We start from the raw sequence: 11346 nt of genomic DNA on the forward strand, positions 1-11346 counted from the left end.
ATATGTTTTTAAAACTAATAGAATATCGACAGATTTATTTATTTTAACGCAGTTTTCATATAGTTCCGGAAGCTTACATTAATTTTCTAAAGAGTTCAGGTGACATAATTAATTAAAACATTTTTTAAACAATTATTTTGCCGGAAAAACTTGAATTTCTAAGGCTACACTTCAAGTGCTAATCGAATATCGACAGATCTATTTATTTTAACGTAATTCTCATATAGTTCGGGACGCGCACAATATGTTCCTATAAAGTTCAGGTGATATAATTAATTAAAACATTTTTTAAACAATTATTTTGCCCGAAAAACTTGAAATTTAGGGCTAGACGTGAAATGCTAATCGAATATCGACAGATCTATTTATTTTAACGTAATTCTCATATAGTTCGGGACGCGTACAATATATTTCTATAACGTTCAGGTGATATAATTAATTAGAACATTTTTTAAACAATTATTTTGCCCGAAAAACTTGAATTTATAAGGCTACACGTCGAGTGCTAATCGAATATCGACAGATCTATTTATTTGAACGCAATTCTCATATAGTTCGGCACGCGTACAATATGTTTCTATAAAGTTCAGGTGATATAATTAATTAGAACATTTTTTAAACAATTATATTGCCCGAAAAACTTGAATTTCTAAGGATACACGTAAAGTGCTAATCGAATATCGACAGATCTATTTATTTTAACGTAATTCTCATATAGTTCGGTACGCGTACAATATATTTCTACAAAATTCAGGTGATATAATTAATTAAAACATTTTTTAAACAATTATTATGCCCGAAAAACTCGAATTTCTAAGGCTACACGTCTGCTGCTAATCGAATATCGACAGATCTATTTATTTTAACGTAATTCTCATATAATTCGGGACGCGTACAATATGTTTCTATAAAATTCAGGTGATATAATTAATTAAAACATTTTTTAAACAATTATTATGCTCGAAAAACTTGAATTTCTAAGGCTACACGTCAAGTGCTTATAGAATATCGACAGATCTATTTATTTTAACGTAATTCTCATATAGTTCGGGACGCCTACAATATGTTTCTATAAAATTCAGGTAATATAATTAATTAATACATTTTTTAAACAATTATTTTGCCCGAAAAACTTGAATTTTTAAGGCTACACGTCAAGTGCTAATCGAATATCGACAGATCTATCTATTTGAACGCAATTCTCATATAGTTCGGCACGCGTACAATATGTTTCTTTAATGTTTAGGTGATATAATTAATTAGAACATTTTTTAAACAATTATTTTGCGCGAAAAACTTGAATTTTTAAGGCTACACGTCAAGTGCTAATCGAATATCGACAGCTCTATTTATTTTAACGTAATTTTTATATAGTTGGGAACGCGTACAAGATGTTTCTATAGAGTTCAGGTGTTATAATTAATTAAAACTTTTTTTAAACAATTATTTTGACCGAAAACTTGAATTTCTAAGGCTACACGTCAAGTGCTGATCGAATATCAACAAATCTATTTATTTAAACGTAATTGTCATATAGTTCGGGACGCGTACAATATGTTTCTATAACGTTCAGGTGATATAATTAATTCGAACATTTTTTAAACAATTATTTTGCCCGAAAAACTTGAATTTCTAAGGCTACACGTCAAGTGCTAATCGAATATCGACAGATCTATTTATTTTAACGTAATTCTCATATAGTTCGGGACGCGTACAATATGTTTCTGTAACGTTCAGGTGATATAATTAATTCGAACATTTTTTAAACAATTATTATGCCCGAAAAACTCGAATTTCTAAGGCTACACGTCAAGTGCTAATCGAAAATCGACAGATCTATTTATTTTAACGTGATTCTCATATAGTTCGGGACGCGTACAATATGTTTCTATAAAATTCAGGTGATATAATTAATTAAAACATTTTTTAAACAATTATTTTGCCCGAAAATCTTGAATTTTTAAGGCTACACGTCAAGTGCTAATCGAATATCGACAGCTCTATTTATTTTAACGTAATTTTCATATAGTTGGGAACGCGTACAAGATGTTTCTATAGAGTTCAGGTGTTATAATTAATTAAAACTTTTTTTAAACAATTATTTTGACCGAAAACTTGAATTTTTAAGGCTACACGTCAAGTGCTAATCGAATATCGACAGCTCTATTTATTTTAACGTAATTCTCATATAGTTCGGGATGCGTACAATATGTTTCTATAAAGTTTAGGTGATATAATTAATTAAAACATTTTTTAAACAATTACTTTGCCCGAAAAACTTGAATTTCTAAGGCTACACGTCAAGTGCTAATCGAATATCGACAGATCTATCTATTTGAACGCAATTCTAATATAGTTCGGCACGCGTACAATATGTTTCTACAAAATTCAGGTGATATAATTAATTAAAACATTTTTTAAACAATTATTATGCCCGAAAAACTCGAATTTCTAAGGCTACACGTCAAGTGCTAATCGAATATCGACAGATCTATTTATTTTAACGTAATTCTCATATAGTTCGGGACGCGTACAATATGTTTCTGTAACGTTCAGGTGATATAATTAATTCGAACATTTTTTAAACAATTATTATGCCCGAAAAACTCGAATTTCTAAGGCTACACGTCAAGTGCTAATCGAAAATCGACAGATCTATTTATTTTAACGTGATTCTCATATAGTTCGGCACGCGTACAATATGTTTCTATAACGTTCAGGTGATATAATTAATTCGAACATTTTTTAAACAATTATTTTTCCCGAAAAACTTGAATTTCTAAGGCTACACGTCAAGTGGTAATCGAATATCGACAGATCTATTTATTTTAACGTAATTCTCATATAGTTTGGGACGCGTACAATATGTTTCTATAAAGTTTAGGTGATATAATTAATTAAAACATTTTTTAAACAATTACTTTGCCCGAAAAACTTGAATTTCTAAGGCTACACGTCAAGTGCTCATCGAATATCGACAGATCTATTCATTTTAACGTAATTCTCATATAGTTCGGGACGCGTACAATATGTTTCTACAAAATTCAGGTGATATAATTAATTATAACATTTTTTAAACAATTATTATGCCCGAGAAACTCGAATTTCTAAGGCTACACGTCGAGTGCTAATCGAATATCGACAGATCTATTTATTTGAACGCAATTCTCATATAGTTCGGCACGCGTACAATATGTTTCTATGAAGTTCATGTGATATAATTAATTAGAACCTTTTTTAAACAATTATTTTGCCCGAAAAACTTGAATTTCTAAGGCTACACGTCGAGTGCTAATCGAATATCGACAGATCTGTTTATTTGAACGCAATTCTCATATAGTTCGGCACGCGTACAATATGTTTCTATGAAGTTCATGTGATATAATTAATTAAAACATTTTTTAAACAATTATTTTTCCCGAAAAACTTGAATTTCTAAGGCTACACGTCAAGTGGTAATCGAATATCGACAGATCTATTTATTTTAACGTAATTCTCATATAGTTTGGGACGCGTACAATATGTTTCTATAAAGTTTAGGTGATATAATTAATTAAAACATTTTTTAAACAATTACTTTGCCCGAAAAACTTGAATTTCTAAGGCTACACGTCGAGTGCTATTCGAATATCGACAGATCTATTTACTTTAACGTAATTCTCATATAGTTCGGGACGCGTACAATATGTTTGTATCAAGTTCAGGTGATATTATTAATTCGAACATTTTTTAAACAATTATTTTGCCCGAAAAACTTGAATTTCTAAGGCTACACGTCAAGTGCTCATCGAATATCGACAGATCTATTCATTTTAACGTAATTCTCATATAGTTCGGGACGCGTACAATATGTTTCTACAAAATTCAGGTGATATAATTAATTAAAACATTTTTTAAACAATTACTTTGCCCGAAAAACTTGAATTTCTAAGGCTACACGTCAAGTGCTCATCGAATATCGACAGATATATTCATTTTAAGGTAATTCTCATATAGTTCGGGACGCGTACAATATGTTTCTACAAAATTCAGGTGATATAATTAATTAAAACATTTTTTAAACAATTATTTTGCCCGAAAAACTTGAATTTCTAAGGCTACACGTCAAGTGCTCATCGAATATCGACAGATCTATTCATTTTAACGTAATTCTCATATAGTTCGGGACGCTTTCAATAGTTTTTTAAATAGTTACGGTGTTATAATTAATTAAAACATTTTTTAAACAATTATTTTGCCCGAAAAACTTGAATTTCTAAGGCTGCACGTCGAGTGCTAATCGAATATCGACAGATCTATTTATTTGAACGCAATTCTCATATAGTTCGGGACGCGTACAATATGTTTCTATAAAGTTTAGGTGATATAATTAATTAAAACATTTTTTAAACAATTATTTTGCCCGAAAAACTTGAATTTCTAAGGCTACACGTCAAGTGCTCATCGAATATCGACAGATCTATTCATTTTAACGTAATTCTCATATAGTTCGGGACGCTTTCAATAGTTTTTTAAATAGTTACGGTGTTATAATTAATTAAAACATTTTTTAAACAATTATTTTGCCCGAAAAACTTGAATTTCTAAGGCTACACGTCGAGTGCTAATCGAATATCGACAGATCTATTTATTTGAACGCAATTCTCATATAGTTCGGCACGCGTACAATATGTTTCTATAACGTTCAGGTGATATAATTAATTCGAACATTTTTTAAACAATTATTTTGCCCGAAAAACTTGAATTTCTAAGGCTACACGTCGAGTGCTAATCGAATATCGACAGATCTGTTTATTTGAACGCAATTCTCATATAGTTCGGCACGCGTACAATATGTTTCTATGAAGTTCATGTGATATAATTAATTAGAACATTTTTTAAACAATTATTTTTCCCGAAAAACTTGAATTTCTAAGGCTACACGTCAAGTGGTAATCGAATATCGACAGATCTATTTATTTTAACGTAATTCTCATATAGTTTGGGACGCGTACAATATGTTTCTATAAAGTTTAGGTGATATAATTAATTAAAACATTTTTTAAACAATTACTTTGCCCGAAAAACTTGAATTTCTAAGGCTACACGTCAAGTGCTCATCGAATATCGACAGATCTATTCATTTTAACGTAATTCTCATATAGTTCGGGACGCGTACAATATGTTTCTACAAAATTCAGGTGATATAATTAATTAAAACATTTTTTAAACAATTATTATGCCCGAAAAACTCGAATTTTTACGGCTACACGTCAAGTGCTAATCGAATATCGACAGATCTATTTATTTTAACGTAATTCTCATATAGTTCGGGACGCGTACAATATGTTTCTATAAAATTCAGGTGATATAATTAAATAAAACATTTTTTAAACAATTATTTTCCCCGAAAAACTTGAATTTCTAGAGCTACACGTCAAGTGGTAATCGAATATCGACAGATCTATTTATTTTAACGTAATTCTCATATAGTTCGGGATGCGTACAATATGTTTCTATAAAGTTTAGGTGATATAATTAATTAAAACATTTTTTAAACAATTACTTTGCCCGAAAAACTTGAATTTCTAAGGCTACACGTCAAGTGCTAATCGAATATCGACAGATCTATCTATTTGAACGCAATTCTCATATAGTTCGGCACGCGTACAATATGTTTCTTTAATGTTTAGGTGATATAATTAATTAGAACATTTTTTAAACAATTATTATGCTCGAAAAACTCGAATTTCTAAGGCTACACGTCAAGTGCTTATAGAATATCGACAGATCTATTTATTTTAACGTAATTCTCATATAGTTCGGTACGCGTACAATATATTTCTACAAAATTCAGGTGATATAATTAATTAAAACATTTTTTAAACAATTATTATGCCCGAAAAACTCGAATTTCTAAGGCTACACGTCTGCTGCTAATCGAATATCGACAGATCTATTTATTTTAACGTAATTCTCATATAATTCGGGACGCGTACAATATGTTTCTATAAAATTCAGGTGATATAATTAATTAAAACATTTTTTAAACAATTATTATGCTCGAAAAACTCGAATTTCTAAGGCTACACGTCAAGTGCTTATAGAATATCGACAGATCTATTTATTTTAACGTAATTCTCATATAGTTCGGGACGCCTACAATATGTTTCTATAAAATTCAGGTAATATAATTAATTAATACATTTTTTAAACAATTATTTTGCCCGAAAAACTTGAATTTTTAAGGCTACACGTCAAGTGCTAATCGAATATCGACAGATCTATCTATTTGAACGCAATTCTCATATAGTTCGGCACGCGTACAATATGTTTCTTTAATGTTTAGGTGATATAATTAATTAGAACATTTTTTAAACAATTATTTTGCGCGAAAAACTTGAATTTTTAAGGCTACACGTCAAGTGCTGATCGAATATCAACAAATCTATTTATTTAAACGTAATTGTCATATAGTTCGGGACGCGTACAATATGTTTCTATAACGTTCAGGTGATATAATTAATTCGAACATTTTTTAAACAATTATTTTGCCCGAAAAACTTGAATTTCTAAGGCTACACGTCAAGTGCTAATCGAATATCGACAGATCTATTTATTTTAACGTAATTCTCATATAGTTCGGGACGCGTACAATATGTTTCTGTAACGTTCAGGTGATATAATTAATTCGAACATTTTTTAAACAATTATTATGCCCGAAAAACTCGAATTTCTAAGGCTACACGTCAAGTGCTAATCGAAAATCGACAGATCTATTTATTTTAACGTGATTCTCATATAGTTCGGGACGCGTACAATATGTTTCTATAAAATTCAGGTGATATAATTAATTAAAACATTTTTTAAACAATTATTTTGCCCGAAAATCTTGAATTTTTAAGGCTACACGTCAAGTGCTAATCGAATATCGACAGCTCTATTTATTTTAACGTAATTTTCATATAGTTGGGAACGCGTACAAGATGTTTCTATAGAGTTCAGGTGTTATAATTAATTAAAACTTTTTTTAAACAATTATTTTGACCGAAAACTTGAATTTTTAAGGCTACACGTCAAGTGCTAATCGAATATCGACAGCTCTATTTATTTTAACGTAATTCTCATATAGTTCGGGATGCGTACAATATGTTTCTATAAAGTTTAGGTGATATAATTAATTAAAACATTTTTTAAACAATTACTTTGCCCGAAAAACTTGAATTTCTAAGGCTACACGTCAAGTGCTAATCGAATATCGACAGATCTATCTATTTGAACGCAATTCTAATATAGTTCGGCACGCGTACAATATGTTTCTACAAAATTCAGGTGATATAATTAATTAAAACATTTTTTAAACAATTATTATGCCCGAAAAACTCGAATTTCTAAGGCTACACGTCAAGTGCTAATCGAATATCGACAGATCTATTTATTTTAACGTAATTCTCATATAGTTCGGGACGCGTACAATATGTTTCTGTAACGTTCAGGTGATATAATTAATTCGAACATTTTTTAAACAATTATTATGCCCGAAAAACTCGAATTTCTAAGGCTACACGTCAAGTGCTAATCGAAAATCGACAGATCTATTTATTTTAACGTGATTCTCATATAGTTCGGCACGCGTACAATATGTTTCTATAACGTTCAGGTGATATAATTAATTCGAACATTTTTTAAACAATTATTTTTCCCGAAAAACTTGAATTTCTAAGGCTACACGTCAAGTGGTAATCGAATATCGACAGATCTATTTATTTTAACGTAATTCTCATATAGTTTGGGACGCGTACAATATGTTTCTATAAAGTTTAGGTGATATAATTAATTAAAACATTTTTTAAACAATTACTTTGCCCGAAAAACTTGAATTTCTAAGGCTACACGTCAAGTGCTCATCGAATATCGACAGATCTATTCATTTTAACGTAATTCTCATATAGTTCGGGACGCGTACAATATGTTTCTACAAAATTCAGGTGATATAATTAATTATAACATTTTTTAAACAATTATTATGCCCGAGAAACTCGAATTTCTAAGGCTACACGTCGAGTGCTAATCGAATATCGACAGATCTATTTATTTGAACGCAATTCTCATATAGTTCGGCACGCGTACAATATGTTTCTATGAAGTTCATGTGATATAATTAATTAGAACCTTTTTTAAACAATTATTTTGCCCGAAAAACTTGAATTTCTAAGGCTACACGTCGAGTGCTAATCGAATATCGACAGATCTGTTTATTTGAACGCAATTCTCATATAGTTCGGCACGCGTACAATATGTTTCTATGAAGTTCATGTGATATAATTAATTAAAACATTTTTTAAACAATTATTTTTCCCGAAAAACTTGAATTTCTAAGGCTACACGTCAAGTGGTAATCGAATATCGACAGATCTATTTATTTTAACGTAATTCTCATATAGTTTGGGACGCGTACAATATGTTTCTATAAAGTTTAGGTGATATAATTAATTAAAACATTTTTTAAACAATTACTTTGCCCGAAAAACTTGAATTTCTAAGGCTACACGTCGAGTGCTATTCGAATATCGACAGATCTATTTACTTTAACGTAATTCTCATATAGTTCGGGACGCGTACAATATGTTTGTATCAAGTTCAGGTGATATTATTAATTCGAACATTTTTTAAACAATTATTTTGCCCGAAAAACTTGAATTTCTAAGGCTACACGTCAAGTGCTCATCGAATATCGACAGATCTATTCATTTTAACGTAATTCTCATATAGTTCGGGACGCGTACAATATGTTTCTACAAAATTCAGGTGATATAATTAATTAAAACATTTTTTAAACAATTACTTTGCCCGAAAAACTTGAATTTCTAAGGCTACACGTCAAGTGCTCATCGAATATCGACAGATATATTCATTTTAAGGTAATTCTCATATAGTTCGGGACGCGTACAATATGTTTCTACAAAATTCAGGTGATATAATTAATTAAAACATTTTTTAAACAATTATTTTGCCCGAAAAACTTGAATTTCTAAGGCTACACGTCAAGTGCTCATCGAATATCGACAGATCTATTCATTTTAACGTAATTCTCATATAGTTCGGGACGCTTTCAATAGTTTTTTAAATAGTTACGGTGTTATAATTAATTAAAACATTTTTTAAACAATTATTTTGCCCGAAAAACTTGAATTTCTAAGGCTGCACGTCGAGTGCTAATCGAATATCGACAGATCTATTTATTTGAACGCAATTCTCATATAGTTCGGGACGCGTACAATATGTTTCTATAAAGTTTAGGTGATATAATTAATTAAAACATTTTTTAAACAATTATTTTGCCCGAAAAACTTGAATTTCTAAGGCTACACGTCAAGTGCTCATCGAATATCGACAGATCTATTCATTTTAACGTAATTCTCATATAGTTCGGGACGCTTTCAATAGTTTTTTAAATAGTTACGGTGTTATAATTAATTAAAACATTTTTTAAACAATTATTTTGCCCGAAAAACTTGAATTTCTAAGGCTACACGTCGAGTGCTAATCGAATATCGACAGATCTATTTATTTGAACGCAATTCTCATATAGTTCGGCACGCGTACAATATGTTTCTATAACGTTCAGGTGATATAATTAATTCGAACATTTTTTAAACAATTATTTTGCCCGAAAAACTTGAATTTCTAAGGCTACACGTCGAGTGCTAATCGAATATCGACAGATCTGTTTATTTGAACGCAATTCTCATATAGTTCGGCACGCGTACAATATGTTTCTATGAAGTTCATGTGATATAATTAATTAGAACATTTTTTAAACAATTATTTTTCCCGAAAAACTTGAATTTCTAAGGCTACACGTCAAGTGGTAATCGAATATCGACAGATCTATTTATTTTAACGTAATTCTCATATAGTTTGGGACGCGTACAATATGTTTCTATAAAGTTTAGGTGATATAATTAATTAAAACATTTTTTAAACAATTACTTTGCCCGAAAAACTTGAATTTCTAAGGCTACACGTCAAGTGCTCATCGAATATCGACAGATCTATTCATTTTAACGTAATTCTCATATAGTTCGGGACGCGTACAATATGTTTCTACAAAATTCAGGTGATATAATTAATTAAAACATTTTTTAAACAATTATTATGCCCGAAAAACTCGAATTTTTACGGCTACACGTCAAGTGCTAATCGAATATCGACAGATCTATTTATTTTAACGTAATTCTCATATAGTTCGGGACGCGTACAATATGTTTCTATAAAATTCAGGTGATATAATTAAATAAAACATTTTTTAAACAATTATTTTCCCCGAAAAACTTGAATTTCTAGAGCTACACGTCAAGTGGTAATCGAATATCGACAGATCTATTTATTTTAACGTAATTCTCATATAGTTCGGGATGCGTACAATATGTTTCTATAAAGTTTAGGTGATATAATTAATTAAAACATTTTTTAAACAATTACTTTGCCCGAAAAACTTGAATTTCTAAGGCTACACGTCAAGTGCTCATCGAATATCGACAGATCTATTCATTTTAACGTAATTTTCATATAGTTCGGGACGCGTACAATATGTTTCTACAAAATTCAGGTGATATAATTAATTAAAACATTTTTTAAACAATTATTTTGCCCGAAAAACTTGAATTTCTAAGGCTACAGGTCAAGTGCTCATCGAATATCGACAGATCTATTCATTTTAACGTAATTCTCATATAGTTCGGGACGCTTTCAATAGTTTTTTAAATAGTTACGGTGTTATAATTAATTAAAACATTTTTTAAACAATTATTTTGCCCGAAAAACTTGAATTTCTAAGGCTACACGTCGAGTGCTAATCGAATATCGACAGATCTATTTATTTGAACGCAATTCTCATATAGTTCGGCACGCGTACAATATGTTTCTATAACGTTCAGGTGATATAATTAATTCGAACATTTTTTAAACAATTATTTTGCCCGAAAAACTTGAATTTCTAAGGCTACACGTCGAGTGCTAATCGAATATCGACAGATCTATTTATTTGAACGCAATTCTCATATAGTTCGGCACGCGTACAATATGTTTCTATAAAGTTCAGGTGATATAATTAATTAGAACATTTTTTAAACAATTATTTTTCCCGAAAAATCTGAATTTCTAAGGCTACACGTCAAGTGCTCATCGAATCTCGACAGATCTATTTATTTGAACGCAATTCTCATATAGTTCGGCACGCGTACAATATGTTTCTATAAAGTTCAGGTGATATAATTAATTAGAACATTTTTTAAACAATTATTTTTCCCGAAAAACTTGAATTTCTAAGGCTACACGTCAAGTGGTAATCGAATATCGACAGAT

Source organism: Monomorium pharaonis, chromosome 10 (genome assembly GCF_013373865.1).
Source record: "Monomorium pharaonis isolate MP-MQ-018 chromosome 10, ASM1337386v2, whole genome shotgun sequence".
Lineage (NCBI taxonomy): Eukaryota > Metazoa > Arthropoda > Insecta > Hymenoptera > Formicidae > Monomorium > Monomorium pharaonis.